Genomic DNA, 22645 nt, shown 5'->3' on the forward strand with positions numbered 1-22645 from the left:
GTGTGTCTGTGTGTTGGATATAATATTCCTGGTATCTCTTTTAGGAGGTGATTGGTGGATTCTTTTAATTTCCATTTTTTCCTCTGGATCTCAGATACTGGAGCAGTTTTCTTTTATAATTTCTTGAAATATTATGTCTAGGCTCTTTTTAAATTATGGTTTTCAGATAGTTCAATAATTTTAAAATAACTTCCCTTCTAGATTTTCTTTCTATATTTTCTTCTATTTTTTTCATTCTTTTGATTTTTTTTTTAATTGTTTCTTGATGACTCATGCAGTCCTTAGCTTCCACTTGCTTAATTCTAATTTTTAAGGAGCATTTTCTTCAAGTAAGCTTTTGCATCTGTTTTTCCATTTGGTCAATTCTATTTCTTAAGAAGTTCTTTTCCACAATGAATTTTTGTACCTCTTTTTCTATTTGGCTTATTCTGCTTTTTAAGGAAATTCATACTTTGGTGAATTTTTGTGCTTTTACCTTCAAGATAATACTAAGGTGTTTTTTTTAAAGGTTTTATTTTCTTTAATATTTTTGTTCCTCTTTTTTTAAACCAAATATTAATTATTTTTTTCATAATCTTCCTGCTTCATCTCAATTCTTTTCCCAATTTTTCATGTATGATTCTTATCTGTTTCTTTAAATTTTCCAGGAGTTCTTGTTGGGCTATAGTCCAATTAGCATTTTCTTTGGAGCTTTGATTATAGATATTTTCACATTGATGTCTTCTTTCAAATTTATGCCTTGGTCCTGCCATCATAATAATTTTTGATGATCATTCATTTGTTATTGTTTGCTCAATTTTCCAGTCTGTTTCTCAACTATGAATTTTGTGTTAAAGATAGGCTCTGTTTATCTGGAAATGGGAAGCTCTTTCAAGCTTCAGACATTTCTTGTGTAAAGATTTTTCAGAGCTTGTTCTGAGAGTCTGCAAGTTTTTGGTGCCTCCAGTATGGATGATCCTGGAGAAAATATGGTCACTGCTCTCCTGGTCTGCATTCTGGTTTTTACCCAATAAAGACTCCTGCTCCTCTGAAGCTGCTAGTAATGGTGCTCTTTTTGGCCCTGAAATTGTGACCATTTGTCTTGTTCACTTGTAGCAGCAAGCATGGGTACTTCTCTCTACCCTGAAACTTCAATCAAGGACCCTCCTACTTTGTGAGCAGCCACAAGCATTCCTCTTTGCCCTGGAACTATAACTCAAAACTGTATGGGCAATAGAGTTGCAAATCAACACCAAGTTCACCAGGTGCCAACAAAGGATCCCTTGTAATCTCTTTTTGACCAATATCCAACATTTTACTTATATCTGGGTTGAAAGCTCCTAAAGCTACTGATGCTGGGCGCTATCACAGCTACTTCCAAGATCCTGCTTGGCTATGCTTTGGCTCCTGCTGTTATGTGTACTTCTGGCTTATTCCCACTCTCTTCTGTTGGCCTTCTAAGTTGTCATAGGCTGGAAAAATGTCTCACCTTGACATTTTGGTTCTGCTACTCCAACATTATTTTAAAGTTTTCTGGAGATGAATATTGACTGGATTAGTGACTCTAATTCACCATCTTGAATCCACCTCCATCCAGTTTTCCTTGGAAACTTAATGAGATAAGGAACTCAGTATCACCCAAATCTTGCCATTTCACTTTTTCCACAACTTTAAGTTTGGAAAATATTTCTCTCCCTTAAATTTAAATATCATTTATACACATAGTTATTTGCATATTTTCTTTTTGTTTTGTTTTGGTGTTTTTTGTTTTTTTGTTTTTTTGCTGAGGCAATTGGAGTTAAGTGCCTTGCCCAGTGTCACATGACTAGGAAGTATTAAGTGTCTGAGGCCAGATTTGAACTCAGGTCTCCCTGACTTCAGGGCTGGTGCTCTATCCACTGTACTAACTAGCTGCCCTTATTTGCATATTTTTTTTACCCGTAGAATGTATGCCTCTTGAAGTCAGAAATACTTTTGCCTTTCATGGCAGCCTTAGCACCATGTCTCAGATATGGTTCTTTTCTATAAAATGGCTAAATCTGCCTCTCTAAAAATCCATGACTTCCAGATCCTGATCTGCCAATAACTAGCCATGTGGCTTAACCAACTCAGTCTTTTTTGATTTTAGCTGATTGGGTACTACCAAAATCAGTCTTAAGTAGCCTCTAAAAGAACTAAACTTTTCTACAAAAATGGCTAAATCTGCCTCTATAAAAAAAGCCATGACTTTCAGATCCAGATTTGTCAGTAACTAGCCATGTAACTTAACTGATTCAATCTTTCTGGATTTTAGCTGAGTGCTACCAAGACCAATTTTAAGTAGTCTCTTTAAAGAACTAAACTTGTAAACTTGGGTCTTGATAGATGATAGTTACAAATTATATGAAGAAAGACATTTCTGCATGAAAATGAAGTTCATCAAAATTAAAATAATTCATTAATTACTGGGGAGTAATATGAATATTTGTTTAAAATGCCAATGTACTAAGAAATTTATATACAGAAATCATTTTTGCCTAATTATATTTTATTATTTTAACTCCCTTCTCTATTGTTTTCTTTGTTTCTAGTCAACATTGTCCTGAAAAATATGAACACTGGACTGATGTAAGAAATAAAGAAAAGCAAGGAGTAAGGACTTTTGAAAAAGTTATTAATTACTATCAGGAATGAAGTTTTTGAAAAATCTTTTCTTCAAAAAATAAATATCTCATTTCTCCAAAAAGCCAATTCTCAGTCTTGCCTCACTGCCCATAAGTATTCTTCTTCCCAAAAAGAATGTTTTACCTGTGGTTTCCTGAACCCTTCAATTTTAAATATGAACGATATCCAATCCCAAATTTTCCAAAAGCACTTTGTCCAGATTTAATTTTTCCTTCTATCAAAATCTGCTTTGTGCTCAACATTTTTACATACTTAACTATATTTCCCCCACTTCCCAACCCTCCATAATATTTTAATCTCCTCTAGGGAAGGAACATCTTTATATGCCTTGCAAAATCAGGTCCTTAACATTTTTGGTTATTGTTGATTTGAAGTCAGTCATGAATTCACTTGATGGCTATGCCAGATATTTAACAAGAGGGTCCCAAGACCCTTTCCCAAGAGGGGAAAAGGCAACTAGAATTGGCATTTTCTAAAGTCCTTTCCATTCCTAAGATGTTATGGTTACGCAGCGATATTTTTATGTAACAAGGTTGTTTTTGAAGCACATAATCCGCATACCATTTTGTTACACAATAACTTTATAAGACAAATGAAAACTCCAAGTTATTCCAGATACAATAATTCTCTATATTGAGGTAGAGGGAGCTCTAAAATACAACCAGACACATATTTAAGACTCATGAACATGGTTATAAAATGAATTTTCATTCTGTATTGTTTTGCTTGTTTATTTGACATTTTATATTAATTTTACACTTCTTTTTTGAGATGCCATGTTACATTTGCCTTCAGCAGACTAACTGACCCAGATATTACAACTTGCTGGAAACATTTATTCTTTGATAGTCTGCCTGTGTGTTGAGGGCTGTAAGGGCTGTTGGGAGGTGTGAATTAATTTGTATTTTATTGCATACTTGTACCACTGTCCCATAGGCAGTTATACCTCACCCAAATACAGCCCTAGTTAGGTTGTCATCACCATGGATTGCCATCAGAATGATAAGTTATTCCTAGAAGGGCACATGTCTGCCAAATGTATAACAAGGCTTCACAAATTCTGACTTTATTTCTTGAAGTCCCTCTTGCAGCTGAAGGCAATAGCTGCAAAAACAGGACCTCCAAGTAGCACCTTAGGTATGTCAGGTCACTAGAGAAAATGATTTGAGGGTAGGCATTTATAGTTTGGTCAGAATTCAAAATCATGACATAGTGTAGAGATGGATTAATAAGTGAATAGTGTGCAGGCTGTTCATACTCAATGGAAATTTCCTAACTCCCTCCCCCAAACTCCCTAAGTTGTCAGATCTAACAATAAAAAAATTAATGAGTTAGAAGGCAGGTAAATTTTATAGATTGTGTGTTAGATTTGGACAGCCAAAAGCAGGAAAAATATAATCTCAGGCCATATTGAGGTGTGAAAAGTACATACTTTTCTTTTTCTTAGACCCAACTCATAGAATGTTTAAGAAATCCACATTTTGGATATATACCAAGCCAGAGCTCAGAATTCTACTTCAGTATTAAAAATACTTCATTTTCTTTGATGATCCTGTTGAATATGTCTCTTAGAAAAGAAAGGACTATGAAAGATCAAAATAGACAATGTTGGAAAAGACTGTGGAAGGAGGTCACATGATCTCTGTTGGTGATGCTTAAAATTGGTCTAAGCACCTGAACAGAGATTAAAAGCATGGTTTTTTCTTTATTTTTCTTGAAGTTTTTTTTTTTTTTTTTTTTAGGGGGGATATCTATGTCTTCTTTCTCAACATGACTTTTATGGAAATATTTTGTTTAACTTCACATGTGCCTTCTCCATGAGACATGGGGGTAGGGAAAAAGGGAAAAAACCTGGAATTCAAAGTTTTAAAAACAAATGTAAAAAATTGTTTTACCTGTAACTTTGGAAAATAAAAATATTAAACAAATAAATAAAGATTAAAATATTTATAGTTTCACTTTTGATGGTAGTGAGGAACAAGAGACAGAGCAGATAGCTGTTATCTGAAGAATAACTGAACAAATTGTGGTACGTGCATGTACTGAAATGTAATTGTACCATAAGAAACAAAAATAATATGCAGAATTCAGAGAAATGTAGGAAGACATATTAAGTCTTAATATGACTCCACATTTGGACATGAGTGAACTGACTGAACAACAACAAAAACATTAAAGAATCATCGCTAATCAGAGATAGTTTTAAAAAAGATTACTATATAATGAAAAATTCATTGCTATTTTTTCATCCTTGTGCGTTCTTTCCAGTTATCATCTTCTATGCAAATTAAATGCAACTCATCTTACTGAGTTTGCAATTCTCATTACCAGGTTATACTCTCTAAAGAAACTGACAAACCTTCATATATTTAAAAGTTTGTCATGGTGAAGAGGCAAAAGACATTCTATCTAGAAGTAGAGGGTGGAAAGAGGATGGAAAGAGGTGGAAAGGAGAAATTATATGAAGGAAGTTTTCAGCTCAGTGCTATGAACTTTTTGACAACTATTTGTACCTCATGAAATAATGAGCTCTCATCACTACAGATATTTCATAAGTTTGGTTCACCATTTTTCAAGGTTGGTATAAGAAAAAATATTCTTACATTAAGATGGGAAGTTGGACCAGATGACAATTCCTTTTCCAATTCTTGAGGTCTAAGTCTGTTTGGATTTCTTAACTTGGAAAAAGTCAATAATCCCTTTACACTAGAAAAATCAGACATTAAATCTGTAGGAGACAAATAATTGTTTAATTCACAAATACTTTTTTTTTTTTTCAGATATACTCCAGAATATAACAAGGGATCTGGACTTAAATTATGTTAGACTTCTAGACCAATGGGCTGCCTTAGTTGGTTATGGATTTCATTCAGTGAGTTAGTCACTGAAGAGAACCTTAATATTTATGCCTACTTTGTAAAAGCAATCATGGGCACTTTTTTCAGTTAATATATAATTATGAATTGATTACTAGTCTAAATAAGGAGTAAAATGGAAATTATTTTGGATTTGGAGTAAGAAACCCTGGATTAGAAACCACTTACTGCTGGTGTAACACTGATCAACTCACCTAAAACTGCTTGAGTCCAGATTCCTCATGAATAAAAACAATTAGATGAGTTTTGAGATCTCTTCCAGATATACATCTGTGAATCTAAAATAGGGATATATTTGTTTAAACTAGAGGATCTATTCAGAATGATTTAAAAAATTGAATTCATATCAAATTTGATGTAGTTTATACTGCAGCCAGTATACTCCAGATCACACTTAAGACTTGAATCTGCAATACACATCATGCTGGGCTCTGAGCCACAGAGTTCTTTTGGGCACCTTTAATATTGCCGACCTGTGAATCACATTTATTGTAACATTGAAAGCAACATAGAAATGGCCAAAAGAATGCATTCAGTGAGCCTGCCAATGTGAAGAATTGCATCCTGAAAGCAACTCCTAGGGACTAGGGAGGATAAATACTACCTATAAAATTATAGGTCCAAATTTCGACTAAATTATGAGTTTCTCTTTGATTGGCTAACAATAGAATCTAAGGCAAGTGGGCTTGTTCATTGTTTGGGCCTTGATTGGCTCACAGCAAATGTAAATAGCAATTGTTTCTTTTTGGGCAAGAAACCCTAAAGGTCTTCCCCTCCTAGATTTATGAGCACACACACACACACACACACACACACACACACACACGTGTGTGTGTGCGCATGGTAATAGAGCCCATTTTTTGCTTCATTTAAACTGAACTGTTAAAGAACTTAGCTATAAAATGTCAGGGTCTCCTACTGCATTCAGAGCCATTTCCACTCATCTTAATCTATATCTTGTTATTGGACTCAGATGACTCTGAAGGAAAAAGTGAGGCAGGTGACCTTGCACAGCCCTCCTTCACTTCAATCTAATTCACTTGAATGTCACGGCATCACCTCCCTGATGTCATGGTCCCCTTTAAGAAAGAGGAATAAACAATAACAACAATGTGTTGACCAAGACGAGCCAGTTTAGACAAAAGTAGTGAGTGGTGTGAGTGAAGCACAACTTCAAATAAATGATGCCAAGTACAGTGTGAAATGGACTCACCTGAATGAACCTTTTAGAAATAATAATAGCAAAAAATTTACATTGGTAGAATGTAAGATTCCTGAATCACTTTCCTCACAAAAATTCCATAGGATAGGGAGTACAAGTATTGCTATATTACAAATTTAAAGAGTCTTGAAATCAATTCAGTTACTCAATCAAGTAATGTTTAAGGATCACCTATTAACATGCATACTATGTCTGTTTAAGCAAGAAAAGAAGGAAGACAGGAAGGCTGGAAAGCAGGGAGAAAAGAAAGAGGAGAAAGCAAGGAAAGAAACAAAAAAGATAATAAGGAAGGAAAAAAGGAAAGAAGAAAGGTAAGAAGGAAGGAAGGAAGAAAAGAGGGAATTAACGAAAAAATATGAGACAATGATAATCATTTGATTAACCTAAGTTTTGTACAAAAGACAGAGAGAGGGAGGGAGAGACAGACAGACAGACATAGCATGTGAGCATAAAACAACAAGATTACTAAGAAAAAAAAGCAAAGTGATTTTTAATGAATATAATATACATTGTGTGTTAATGCTAGGAAGGACCTTAGAATTTATCTATTCTAACTCTCTCATTTTATAGAGTAGAAAATTTAGGCCTGAAGAAGTTAAATGGTCATATATCTAGAACCCAGGAATCATACCTCTTGGAGAGCTCCAAGGTCAGTTTTCTAGTTACAGGATTATTTGTATCTAACAGCTCTTTCTACAAATCTATACTTTTTCTACTACACAAAAGAATAAAGAAACATTTGTCAATCCCCAAGAAAAGAATAATGGTAACCGAGTTGACCTTGAAATCAGAAACACTAGAGTTTAAGCCCTGTTTCTGACACATTCTTGGCTGTTTCATTCTGGACAAATCAACTAACATCTCAACATTCTAAATAACCATCTAAGAGAAAGAGACAATCTGCACTGGTAGCATGGGCATCTTCCTTTGAGACAAGGATTACTGAAACCAATTCCAAGAGGGTCAGATCCTAGGGTTAAATTTTCAGTGTGACAACATGACAGATATGGAAATATATTTAAAAGGATTGTACATATTTAACCTATATCAGATTGCTTGCTGCTTTGGGGACAAGAGAGGGAGGGAGAAAAATTTGGCATACAAAACTTTACAAAAATGAATGTTGAAAATTATCTTTACATGTATTTGGAAAAATAAAATTATTGAGGAAAAATACACATAAATAAATAAAAATAAATAAAATTTCGGTATGAATATTTACTCCTCATTAGTGAGGAAACTACAAATCAAGGCTTGGTTTATTGTTTTGATAATTGCCTAGACTTAAGAAAGTGGGAGGGGAGAAATGTTTTTGTTTTGGTTTGTTTATATTATTATAGCTTTTTATTTGCAAAACATATGCATGGTTAATTTCCCCCTCCTTTTCCCCACCCCCTCCCTTAGATAGCAGGTAGTCCAATACATGTTAAATATGTTAAAATATGTGTTAGATCCAATATATGTATACATATTTATACAGTTATCTTTCTGCACAAGAAAAAAAAACAGATCTAGAAAGAAAGAAAAAAAACCTGAGAAGGAAAACAAAAATGCAAGCAAATAACAGAAAGAGTGAGAATGCTATGTTGTGGTCCAGACTCATTTCCCATCGTCCTCTCTTTGGGTGTAGATGATGCTCTTCATTACTGAATAATTTAAACTGGTTTGAATCATCTCATTGTTGAGGAGAGCCATGTCCATCAGAATCATTGTCATATAGTTTTGTTGTTGCCCTGTATAATGATCTCCTGGTTCTGGTCATTTCACTTAGCATCAGTTCGTATAAGTCTCTCCAGGTTTCTCTGAGATCATCCTGTTGGTCATTTCTTGTAGAACAATAATATTCCATAACATTCATATATCATAATTTATTCAGCCATTCTCCAATTGATGTGCATCCATTCAGTTTCCATTTTCTAGCTATTACAAAAAGAGCTGCCACAAACATTTTTGCACAGGTGGGTCCCTTTCCTTTGAGGGAGGAAATGTTAAAATTCAGCTTTTGAACTAAATTTTGTACCATACAATATTATCAAACATACAATATTATCATTCACTTCAACTAAAACTAATTATTAATATTTATCAGCACATGGCTGCCTAAGAGTTTTCTATATCAATAAATTACAATAAGAAGGACAACTCCTGTCCCTCTGTCTTTATACTATTTTAAGCCCCTGAGATGATCCAAAGTATACAAATGTAAGCCAAGAATCCCAATGTATACAAAGAAATACAAGATAATTTAGGGGAGATGATTCATAAGAAGTCTGAAAAGGCAGTCTGACTCAATTTGTTCAATGACAATAAGAAAAATTCATGTTTTTCTCCTTGCAATAGGAAGTTACTGGAACTTTTTGAATAGAATAGTGAACATTAGGAAAATCATTTTGGCAGCAAATATCTTAAATTACTTTTGGGTTTGGCATGATGAAATTGTATTTTTCAAAAATATTTCCCCTTAATTTATAGAGTCATACACAGATCAAGGGAAATTATACGTAGATTTCTGCTTCCTTTATGCTTTAATTCATCAATATTTTGTTTCATAAAAGATTCTTTCTTAAATGTCTATGGAGCATCCTAGGAAAATTTATAACATTTGCATCTTGAAACAGGAAGTCATATTCATTGAGCCAAAAATTTAGAACCCCCTTCCAATCTTTTTTTTTAAACCAACAAGATCTATGAAATTGTATCATATTTGTTTTCACAAATATAAAAGATATTTTTTATTTAAAGTTGTCAACAGCTTAGTCTAGAATAAAACTATAAGTTTCTTGAGGGCAGGGGCTGTTTATACTGTTTTGTTTTGCATCTGGTATGTGCCTTGGAAATGATCAATTAGCAAACATTCATTAATTGCTTACTATGTTCTAAGTACTATGTTGAGGGGTGGGGTAACAAAAAGAAAAGTATAAGTTAGTCCCTGCATTCAAGGAGCTCACAATCTAATAACTGATCAATAAATACATGGGTTTTTGGGAGGGAGAGTTGTAGAAAATTAAATAATAAACCTCTCAAAATATTCTCAGAATCCAATCAAATCCATAGTGAAATTATAGAGAAAAATGACTTTTGTTCTCAAACAGGAAAAGAGAAAGAAGTAAAGAATTCTGGTAAAAGAAATAGTAAGTTTTTCAAATGAATACTTCTTTTCACCATTCAGACATGACTGAACTTGGCATCAAAACTACTCTTAATTCAATCCATCTGTTCAGTACTCATGATTTTATTTTTAGTGCCACCATGTAAAGAGCTTGCAAATGCTTTGTAGCATGAATTTCAGAGAACACAGCATTCCTTAGCTTAACCAACACAGACTCATGCTCTCCCAATAACTGAGACTTTCTATTGAGTTGCTGTGTTCATTTAACACTAAAGACTCCTAAAAAAAAAAAAGAAAGAAAGAAAGAAAAAGAAAAGAAAAGAAAAACATTTTTTTTTTTACATTTTCTATCAGATACCTGGGGACTATACTCATGTAGTAAATCCCAAAAAAGAATAGCACACAATACAATATTGTTTTTTTTATTAAATGATAGAAGGTACATATATAGAAACAGCTATGTCAGTGAATTGAGAGCTAACATTGCAATTAGGAAGACTCAAGTTGAAATCCTGTCTTTGACACATAGTGGCTTTATAATCCTCAACAATTTACTTTAATTTCTCACTGATGAAAAGCCTTCACTGATGAAGGCAGTTTCTAAGACTATAAGTTTCAAAGAATGGGCCAATCTACACTGGTAAGGGGAAGTCTCCTACTGTCAATTACCACACCCCCACCTGGGAGGTAATGAGCCCAGAGCTCTAGCCTGAGAATTTCTTTTTCCTTTTACTACTCCACCTCCAAGTGGAGTTGTCTTGCCTAAGCTTGTCTGCATGTCCCCACCCACATTTCCCCCCCTCCTTTTTTGGTCAGGAAATCTTCTCTCTGTGACCATGCCCTCTCATTCTTTTGGGTACCAGTTGTCTCCAGGATTTATGATTTCCCTTTTCCAAAGGGAGTTATTCCAACCCTTCTGGGAAGTAGTATTTTTTCAAAGCATCAAATCCTTGCACACTATATCCATTGTTAGGTCTTCATCATTTTTTAAAATTATAACTTTTTATTTACAAAACATATGCATGGGTAATTTTTCAACATTGACCCTTGCAAAACCTTCTGTTCCAAATTTTCCCCTTCTTCCCTCACCCCCTCCCCTAAGATGGCAGGTAGTCCAAAACATCTTAAATATATTAAAATATATGTTAAATCCAATTCATGTATACATATTTATATAGTTATCTTGCTTCACAAGAAAAAGCAGATCTAGAAAGAAAAAAACCTGAGAAGGAAAATAAAAATGCAAGCAAACAATAACAGAAAGAGTGAAAATGCTATGTGTGGTCCACACTCAGCTCCCATAGTCCTCTCTCTGAGTGTATGTGACTCTTTTTATTATTGAACAATTGTAACTGGTTTGAATCTTCACATTGTTGAAGAAAGCCATGTCCATCAGAATTGATTGTCGTATAGTCTTGTTGTTGCCATGTATAATGATCTGGCTCTGCTCATTTCATTTAGCATCAGTTCATGTAAGTCTCTCCAGGCTTCTCTGAAATCATCCTGCTGGTCATTTCTTACAGAACAATAATATTCCATAGCATTCATATACCATAATTCATTCAGCCATTCTCCATTCAGTTTCCAATTTCTAGTCACTACAAAAAGTGCTGACACAAACATATTTACACATACGAGTCCCTTCCCTGTATTTCCTGCTATTTTATTATCCCCATATTATACTTTTCTCTTTCCTTTTCCCCTTTCCTTCTTCCCCAGTGTTTAACTTATGAGCACCACTTGCTTTAAGCAGCCCTCCCCCTTTAAAGTCCTTTTTTCTTATACTTTTTTCCTGTTATTTCTGAATTCCCTTGTATTTAGCCTATCCCTTCCCTTTTTGCCTTTTCCCTCCCACTTTTCAATAAGGTGAGAGAAGTTTCTCTTTAAACCAAATATGTCTAATATTTTCTCTTTGAGCCAAATCTGATGAGAGTAAGATTCACACAATGTTCATCCCCTCCCTTCTTTCCCTCAAATATAATAGGTTTCCTTTGCCTCTTCCCGAGATGTAATTTCCATCTTTTTACCTCCATTTCCCCCCTTTTCTGATACAATCCCCTCTCCATCTCTAGTTCCTTTTTTATATTATAACAGCAAAATCAAATTCTACATGCACTCTCTATGTATACCCATAACAGAAATATAGTTCTCAAGAGTTCCTTTTACTTTTTTATGCTTCTCTTGAGTCCTCTCAAGTTCTGGTCATTTCATCAGAACTAAATGGAATTCACCTGTTTCACTGAATACCCATCTTCTTCCTTGGAAGAAAATGCTCAGTTAGTGAGGGGGGGGGGGCGTTTATTCTTGGCTGCATTCCAAATTCCTTTGCTTTTTGGAATATCAGATTTCAGGCCCTTTGATCCTTTAAGGGGGAATTTGCTAGATTCTGAGTAATCCTTATTGTGGCTCCTTGGTATTTGAATTGTTATTTTGTTTTTTGTTTTTTCTGGCTGCTTGTAATATTTTCCTTGGTATGATAGTTCTGAAATTTAGCCATGATATTCCTTGGGATTTTAATTTTAGCGTCTCTTTCAGGAGGTGTTTGGTGAATTCTTTCAATGGCTATTTTATCTTCTCATTCCTTAATATCAGGGCAGTTCTTTTTGATGATTTCTTGAAAAATAGTGACTAGGCTCTTTTTTTCATCATGGTTTTCAGGGAGTCCAATAATCCTTAAATTGTTTCTCCTAGATCTATTTTCCAGGTCAGTTGTTTTCCCAAGTAGATATTTTACATTTTTTTCTATTTTTTTTCTTTTTTTTTTGGTTTTGCTTGACTGATTCTTGATGTCTCATCAAGTCATTCATTTCCATTTGTTCAGTTCTGATATATAGGGAATTATTTTCTTCATCTACTTTTTTTTTTTTACTTCTTTTTGTATTTGTCCAATTGAATTTTTAAATGAGTTGTTTTATTCTATGCAATTTTTTTACATTTCACAAATTTTGTTTTTTTCTTTTTCCACTTCACAAATTCTATTTTCCTGGGAGTTATTTACCTTTTCCATTTCACAAATTCTGTTTTTCAGGGAGTTGTATTCTTTTTCCATTTTGTCAAATCTATCTTTTAATGAGTTATATGCTTTTTCTAAACCTTCTTGTGAAGTTTTCCTTTCCTTACCCCATTTTTCTTCTAGCTTCTTCTAGGAGAGCTTTGTATGGTGGGGAAGATTATATCACCCTTTGGGGCTTCATCTGGAGATAATCTGCTTTTAGTCTGCTCAGGGTTTGAAATCTGTTTTTCTCTTTCACCATAGAAACTATCTATAGTTAAACTCCTCATTGCCTTTTTATTATTTTTTTAAAAGTTAGGATCTGCTTTTAGGGTAAGGGAGGTTTTCCAGGCTTCCTCTACAGGAAGCAGCAAAGCAGCTGTGCTGGGTCAGTGCTGACTTACTTCTGGTGCTGGGTGGGTTTGACCATGTCCATGAGATTCTGGCCATTTGAGGTTCACTCTTTATCTTTTGTGTTTGCATTGGATGTTTTATAACTTCTTTGCTAATCTATTGGCTTGCAACCAGGGCAGAGTGGCCAACACTGCTGTAGATTCTTTCTCATAGATTCTCTGTAGCATAGAGTCTGCACCTCTTCACAGAGACCACACCCCATCCCAGGTCTGCTCAGTGTGGGCTGGCCTCTGTGCTCTGCCTGCTTACCTGTGCCAGGCCACCTCCTCCCGCACCTGACTGAAACAGCCCTTTTCTGGTGATCTCCAAAATTAATCTTTCAAATTTGCTTCACTCCCAATATTCATGGATTCTACCAGTCCAGAGCTAATTCAGAGGCTGGATTTCATACTTTGTGTGAGGGTAGTAGAAGAAGGTCAGAAAAAACTGTGTGTCTTCTCTGCCATCTTGGCTCTGCCCCTGTCTTTGTCTTCATAATTTTTTAAAGAATATCCTTTTTTCTCCAAGGGAGAATTTTTTGACTGAAACAGAATACACAGAAAGGAATGTAATGTTAGATGATGCTGAAAAGATACAGCAGCACTACACTAAATGCCTCAAACACAGTGAAGTGGGGGGATGAGAACTGTTTGTTCCAGTTACCATGAACTCAACTGAAGCAGGCATATGTGGAGTACTTAGGACTTGGTCAGGTATCAAGATGCCAAGATCATCTACTTCATCCCAGGCCATTGCCAATTATCTTGCCTTTTGTCCTGCCATTGTACTTTAATAACTCTGGGAGAGAGTAAAGTTGATGACTTTGAACAACTCTGCCTCATTTAATTCTAATTCATGCTCAAGTCAAGACATCACTCTGTGGTGCTATTGCTCCTCTTTAAAAATGAAGGCTGGATAACATTTTTAGTGGTATTCCCTCCCATCACTAAAACAACATTTCTCCATTTTGTCCCTCCTTGCTCATTCTCCTTTTAGCTCTCTTCTTCCTGAAAGACTACAGGAGTGATTTCTCTTCAGTGTTAATCTTGGTTAGAACATAGCACATATTCTTCCCATCTTCATCCTCCCCTCCCCTCTATAATGTTTCTTCCAGTTCTACAATTTAGTCCCACAAAAACATTAATTTGCCTTTAGGTGAGGTTTTATGAAGTTCAGTTTGTGGTGTGTTATCAAAATACTCTGTGGAACTCAGCAGGGTTGAGGAGTATGCTACTGCCCACTGCTTCCCCAATTGCAAACTAGTCCAGGAGTAGTGTTACAACCAACACCCTTTTAGAGTAAGAGAAGAATCCTTTATTCAGCAAGTCTCATGAGAAGGGGGTATGCTCATGGATGAGACAAACAGAATACTGAAGTGAGAATAAACTTTATACTGTTAGTTTAATTTCTTATGCCTCCTTTCACAGTTCAGATTGATAGGATTTAAATCCAAGTTAGTTATAATTGGTTGATTTAACAATCTGAGTTAATTATAGTTAGTCAGATTTAGTCTGTTACAATGGGTCAAGATTTACCATTCTCTTTATTTACCCATTTCATACGTCAAAAGGCTTGTGCCCAGTTTGAGCTGGTTTAGGCCTGAGCCTCTTTGTCAGGACCTTTGTTATTTAGCCAGTTCCTAGATTCACATGGTGATTGGTTGGAAACATCTTTATTATTATTATTATTATTATTATTATTAGAGCTTTTTATTTACAAGATATATGCCTGGGTAATTTTTCAGCATTGATAATTACAAAACCTTTTGTTCCAACTTTTCCCCTCCTTCCCCCAACCACCTCCCCAAGATGGCAGGTTGACCTATACATGTTAAATATGTTAAAGTATAAGTTAAATGCAGTATATGTATACATCTCCACACAGTTATTTTGCTGTACAAAAAGAATCAGACTTTGAAATAGTGTACAATTGACCTGTGAAGAAAATCAAAAATGCAGGCGGACAAAGATAGAGGGATTGGGAATTCTATGTAGTGGTTCATAGTTATCTCCCAGAGTTCTTTCACTGGGTGTAGCTGGTTCAATTCATTTCTGCTCTATTAGAACTGATTTGGTTCATCTCATTGTTGAAGAGGGCTACGTTGGTTGGAAATCTTAACAAGATATTTTACCACTGGGAAAGCTAGGTGATGCAGTAGATAGAGCACCAGCCCTGAAGTCAGGAAGACCTGAGTTCAAATATGATCTTAGACACTTAACAATTCCTAGCTGTGTGGTCCTAGACAAGTCACTTAACTGCAATTGCCTAAGCAAAAATAAATAAAATAAAATAAAATAAAATAATTTACCCCTCCTTTCATCTTGTTTTAACAATATCTTTGGAAACATAATTTTTTTCATACTCCTCAAAGGTGTTTCAGGGCTGTTTCTCCACTATCATTTGATTTTCTCTTTCATGCTTGACAATTTATTGTTTGTTATTGAAATTATTCAATTTAAACACTGTTTATTTTGGATTTTGTAGCATAATTTAGTGACATGTAGATATTTTCAATTGATGCTTTTGCTTCCTGTATTCAAAAGCTGAGAAATGTTTTCTTGTATTGTGTCTTGCATTCCATAATGCAAGGCTTTTGACATTGTTTCCTTGCGAGAGCTATAATTCTTAAGTTGTTTCTATGCAATTTAAATTCATGAACTGTGTTTTGTTTATATGGAAATCATGTTTTCTTTTTGTTTTTCTTTCTCTTTTTCTGGATCACCTTTCACTGCCATGTATTTGCATTCCTATTTTTAAAAAATCTTTTTTTTGGTGAGAATTACCATTATTAATTAAAATTTTTCTCGCATATTATTTCTGTTGCTAAACCTATAAGTTTTATTTTCACAATTCTTATTTTTGATTTGAAATCATTTGGAAACATCCTGTGGTAGTTTCATGCTTTTTTGCGAGTTCTTTGCCTTATTGTCTATTGATTTATCTTCTTTTTTTCTTGTAATATTTCTTCATAAATATCTTAGCCAGTTAATAAGCAGTTATTAAACACCCATTGTATACACAATGCCAAATGCTCAGCATATAAAAAGAGTAAAAAAACTATTCCCTGGGAGGGAGGCTCTTTTACATAGTCTGGAAGTAATATTCCTTTCTATTTCTCCCCGGCTTACCTTGTCAGGTGAAAAGGACTTGTATGGGTGGAAAAAGTTAGTGGCAAGAATTGGACCCAGCTGGATTCTGGACATCTTGCTTCACAGTAATAGGACTTTGTAGAACTGGCTATTTAACATTTACCAGCATAACTATGGGGAAAGCACAGCAAATTTTTGTCACTTTAGAAACTTCTGCTTTAAACATTATCCCTTCATCCTCAGGGCCTGAGTGATTATATGGAGACAATTTCCCTTTTTGCCTATTATTAAAAAGCAAAGCACAGTTCAAAAATTCCATTCTTTGGTATCCCCAAATCCTCTCTAAGTGGTGTTATCCATTGACCACTGGATATCGTATTGAGAATGATTTGTGGAGGTCTTATGAGCTTGAGACTGTAGTGAGTAATTAGCTTTCTTTTTTAAACATTTTTATTAAAGCCTTTTATTTTCAAAACATATACATAGATAATTTTTCAACAACCCTTGCATAACCTTGTGTTTCAAATTTTTCTCTCCCTTTCCCCCACTCCCTCCCCTAGATGGCAAGTAATCCAATATGTGTTAAACATATATATACATATATACATATATATATATATATATATATGTTAAATCCAATATATGTATACATATTTATATAATTATTATGCTGAACAAGAAAAGGGAAAAAATGAGAAAGGAAACAAAATGCAAGCAAACAACAACAAAAAGAGTGAAAATGTTATGCTGTGATCCACACTCAGTTCCCACAGTCCTCTCTCTGGGTAGAAGGCTCTCTTCATCACAAGATCACTGGAAATGATCTGAATTATTTCATTGTTGAAGAGAACCACATCCATCAAAATTGATCATCATATAATCTTGTTGTTGCCATGTACAATGATCTCCTCGTTCTGCTCATTTCACTCAGATCAGTTCATATAAATCTCTCAGGCCTCTCTCTAATCATCCTGCTAATTGTTTCTTATAGAACAATAATATTACAAAATATTCAAAGCAATTAGTTTTCAAATTCCAATGCTATTGTTGAATTCAATTAAGTAGGCATTTACTAAATGATACTTTACTGACTTTTCCACCTCCCTTGCTCAATAAATAAATCTTTCGTTGATTTATGCCTAGGTACCATGTTGCTCACTCCTTAGATCTAATACTTGAAATTATTTCTGTCCTCAGAAGTGAATAGAATTTTGGGTAGAGTTAGGAAAACTGAGTTCATATCTGACCTCAGACATTTACCAGCCTATATAATTCTGGCTAAGTTGCATAGCTTTTCTCCACTTCAGTTTCTACATCCATGAAATGGGGAGTAATGATAATACCTGTTTCCTAGGATTGTTCTAAAGTTTAAATGGGATAATATTTTATTGAAGTGATAAAATAGGTATCAAGAGTAATAATATAATAGAGATTCAATCCATGGCATAAGATTATGTCATAGGCACCTATCAGAATTTACAAATGGTTACTATTTATTTATATGAAAAGAGCTTCATGGGCTCAAACACATACAACACAGAAGGCAGACACATTGAATGAGCGATTTGATTTGGGAAAACATAATCTTTTATAGCTCAGAGGAGATTAGGGAGTGGGGAGGGGAGAGGATATGTATTAAGATGCTGAGAATGTCCAAAAGATAAGTCTGAGAAACCTAAGTTTCCCATCAAGGTTGAACTACTAACAATGAAAATGACACATGAGCTCCAGCTTCTCATCATTCTATGTAGTCTGAGAAGTTCCCAAAAGGTTGTTGTGTCTAAAAATGCTAACTAGACAGTCTGTGACTGACCTGATTATACTTAATAAAGAAATAGGATCTACATCATTTGTAAAAATTTTGGCACAGTTACTTGGTCCAAAACAAGTTTCATATAAATACTAGCTATGATGATGATGATGATGATGATGATGATGATGATGATGATGATGATGCCTTTTTTTCCCCATTCTTTCTATAGTATCAGAAGATTTTTTGGGTTAATTTCTCCTGGTCTTGAGGCTGTTCATTTTAACTGATGGCATTCTCTGAGATCATCTTTGCTTTCTTGCTGCCTGGCAGCTCAATATGTAACAAATTATCTTCTTTACACTTTTTATTTTCTTTTTCTTATTCTTATTCTTAAGAAGAAGCCAATAGAATTTACTTACATACCTTAAAAGGGCAGCTTCTGATTAGCTAATTAATGTTTGTAAAGTGTTCTGCAAACATAATGAACTATATTCATATTAAGAAATATCGCTGTAAGAAGTTATAGTCTATTTAACTTCCTGCCAAGGGAGACGGAAGAAAAAGAAAAAGAAAAAGAAAACTTGGAGTGGAAGGATGAGTGAGATACTGTTTGCGATCCATTGTTCTATAATTACCTCAGATTACTTACCGAAACCTTAAAAATATAGTCCTGAATTCAACATACCTCCTTCCCCAGGATTAAAAAGGTTCACATTCAATAATCTTCTTTTGTTATTTGACTAAAACAAGGATATGCATGCATAGAGACATATTTACATAAACATATATGTTTAGAAATAATTATGTACATATATATTGTTGTTCAGTCATTTTTTTGTCATGTGTAACTCTTCATGACCCCATTTGGAGTTTTCTTAACAAAGATACTGAAGTGGTTTGCCATTTCTTTCTCCAGCTTATTTTACAGATGAGGATTCTAAGACAAATAGAGTTAAATGATTTGCTGAGGTAGAAAATAAAGCAAGTCAGCTTTATTGAAGGGAGATACCATAAAAATCATCCTCAAGGATCAGTGGAACAAAGCACCCCAAATGATAAAGTACAGTTGGCTTTTCTGTAAGCCTTGGGCAGCAAGGTGGTACAATAGATAAGAATATTAGGTCTGCAGTCAGAGAGAGACTCAACTTCCTGAGCTCAAATGCAGTCTCAGACACATACTACTCTGGATAAGTGATATAACTGTTTGCCTCTCACCTGTAAATGAGCTGAAGAAAGAAATGGCAATCCACTCCAGTATCTTCACTAAGAAAACCCCAAGTGAGGTAATGAAGAGTAAAATGACTGAACAACAACAATATGTGGACTATACAGTCATTGCAGGAAAGGGAGCAGGGAGAGTCCTCAGTTAATTGTTTAGTAGAGATAGTATTTGTTTCCTTTTGAGGATTGTTGGGAAGTGAAGTAGCAGCACCATGAAGGCTTCAGGCACTCTGAGAGAATATGAGGTAGTTGAACAGTTGCCTGCTTATTCCCAAGAATCCAGAGCCACCTCTTTATTGTATGTGCATCTTTGTGCCTAATCATGTTTTAGCCAAGTCCCAGTTCCAGTACTTTGTTTCCCAGCTGAAAAAAAGTGAAGTTTTCTGGACAAATTATGTCTTTGAAAAGTCTCCTCTTAGGGTAAAAAACTTTGACATATGCATGCTCTACAATTCTAGGAGTGGGATCCACAGAAAGTACAAGGAGTACAGGGATCTGACCACTACTGGTGCCATTACTCAGTGCTACTGAGATATGGATGCCCAACACCTTGCCAGGGCCCACTCCATCCAGATCATGAAACTGGAAAAAAAATTTCTGCCAGCAAATGCCACTGGCCTGTAGTCAGTTTCATCACTCCAAAATCAAGTTGCCCTTTCTCCACAGAGCCTTGGGTTGCCAGCACAAACTACACTTCACTACACAGAGTCAAGGAGACACATGTTTTATTTGATCTTTTTAAATGAATTTTCCAATTGGAAAAAAAGAAGACATAGTATTTAAAATGAATTTTGTAGGAATTCAAAGATTCTGAGATGTAGATAACATTTTGAAACATGGCACCAAAAGATAAGATTATTGTAGAGCATTAATTTTGGGGTTTGACACCAAATGTTGGAGTTTGATCATGTGAAGAATTCACAATGGCCATTCTCCTTGACAATTTATGAGAAATTGTTAAAGAAAGAATGGAAAGGTAAAATAGGCACCAGGAGTGGTAAATATGAAATAGATTAGGGGGAGCAATAGGGTTACCAAAGAAAGGAATTTGCAATAATCCATTAAAGGAATATGCCATGAGATGGGAGTATTCCATGACTGGTAAGCTAAATCCATAGAGGGATTTAGCACCCTAAAAGAATTAGCTAGTCATAAGAAGGAGAAAGTCACCATGAGCCATGGTAGGGGTATGAGAAGAAAGACACTATGAATTGTGGAAAGAGATGAGGAGAAAGACACCAAGAGGCAGAATGCTATGGTAGGCTTAACCCAAAAAGAGTTCAGGAAAAATAATATGAGCCATGGACAGATTTACAGGGAGAATTCAACCTCAAGGTTTTGACATATCTTGGATTTCTGACTGGACATAGAAAGGTGAGCCTATCCACAACTTCCACAAGGGATGGGACTGTCAACTGATCCCCTTCAGCATCCTGTTCTACTTGCCTCAGGGAGTAATTTTATCAGTACTTTAGGTTTTCTCTGCTAACCCCAGTTAGCCAGGACCTCGTCATAGAAATAAAATATGGAGAATGTTTTATGACATCAAATTTAGGGACCAACCAGTAGTTTAATTAGATGGAATATAGAGTGTCTAAAGTTGAACACTATACAATAAAGCTGAAAGGGACATAAAAGACAGATTGTGAAAAATCTTAAAGAAATTAAGAAAGTTGCATTTGATCTTAGAATTTTCTAGGGGAGGCATCAGATGAGAGAGACTGAAGAACAAAACAAAAAAACAATCCTGAAAGATTGGAAGCCTGATTCATTGAATTGGAAATCCCAAAGTAAAGAAGGCTCTTGCCAAATATTTTATAAAATTTTAATTTTGGAATCTGTCATATCTTTTGGAGAAAATAAATCCCCCAATTTATGATTCATTTGTGGCTCACTTGGGTTTAAATGATCAAAGCCACATTATTTTTTGCCTAAGAATTCTTAGACATGCAGGGAGGATTATGAGCCTCTTTGATAAACCACTCTAAGCTGCTTCTCTTTGAATGAGGAATCCAGACTGAGAAAAACTTGTGTTTGGAGTCTGTGTCGACCCTCAGAATCCTGGAGCTTGTGTGCATCCTAAGCTTGAAACAACTTGCCTTCTACTTCAGTCATTAAACTAAACTTGAATTGGGGAGGCATATTTTATTTATCACCCACTTAGATCATCACATTTTTCTAATGCCTCTACACCAGCCAGAGACTGGCCTCCATCCAACTTTGAATGTGCCATCTGATCAGTTCAGAGCCAGAGGGCCACTAGTTATCTAAGTCATCTGTATTGACACAATAAAAACAGATTAGCCATCTAAAACAAATGGATTTACAATTAGGTCCTTAAACAGATAGCCATTCCATTTTCCAGTCTCTGCCAAAAAGACCAAATAGGTTGGGACATTTTCTATTGTTTCATCACCCCCTTGAGGAATCCTGTTAAAGAAAAACCAATATACTTTTCCCCATTTTTTTTTAATCTTCTACTATTATCCTTTCTACTCTCATGGGTCATTTAAATAAATGTCTGGGCCCTTTGAGCCATTTGTTTTATTGTCAGTGATTAATGTACCTGTTTGATTTAATTTTATATGCATTTTGTATCATCCATTGTTCAGTTCAAGCTTATTAAGTAAATGCCCCACCTCTTCAAGAGTATGGGAATAGGATAAACTTTAAAAATACATTTTTGATGATGTAATTTTAAAAGGGTATATTCTACTCCTTCCAAAGCATTTTGTAATTACAACCCCTTTGTAGTTAGGGTTCAATGTTCTTTTATCATTGCATCTCCCAAACAAAAACCTTTAAGTTTTGTCATGACATATTTTTAAGACAAAACAGTTTCAACCTTTATTTTCACTGACAAAGCTTCCAATGGTGACAATGCAGTGCTATTTAGTAATACTTAGTTGATAATAATTTTATTATAATAATTAATTAATACTCCTATTTATTATATAGATAGAGTGTTAGATTGGAATAAGAGAATTCTATGTTCAATCTTGCCTCAGAAATTTACTAGCTATGTGATCCTGGGCAAATCATTTATTATCTCTTAACTTCAGCTTTCTCATTTGTAATATAGGGATAGTAAAAGACCTATCTGATAGGATTGTTAAAAGAATCAAAAAAGAAAGTATTTGTTTTGCAGATCTTAGTTGTTATTATTATTCCTAATAGGGCTTCAAGAAGCTATGTGACACATTGAGCTATCCCCTAATTGGAAAGTTAGATTATGAAGTTGGAAAGGCTTGTGTTCAAAACCTACCTTGAATGCCTACTAGCTCTAAGATCTGGGTGAATACTGACCTCTCTCAATCTCAGTTTCCTCATGTATGAAACAAGAAGCA

The 22645-nt window shown here is 34.8% G+C and overlaps 1 pseudogene; it reads left to right on the plus strand.

Moving 5' to 3' along the window:
* The first annotated feature begins 19510 nt into the window (after nt 1-19510).
* On the plus strand, nt 19511-20031 carry LOC100930802 (annotated as a pseudogene).
* The last annotated feature ends 2614 nt before the right edge of the window (nt 20032-22645 follow it).

This window comes from Sarcophilus harrisii, chromosome 5, assembly GCF_902635505.1.
Source record: "Sarcophilus harrisii chromosome 5, mSarHar1.11, whole genome shotgun sequence".
In the NCBI taxonomy this organism is placed as follows: domain Eukaryota; kingdom Metazoa; phylum Chordata; class Mammalia; order Dasyuromorphia; family Dasyuridae; genus Sarcophilus; species Sarcophilus harrisii.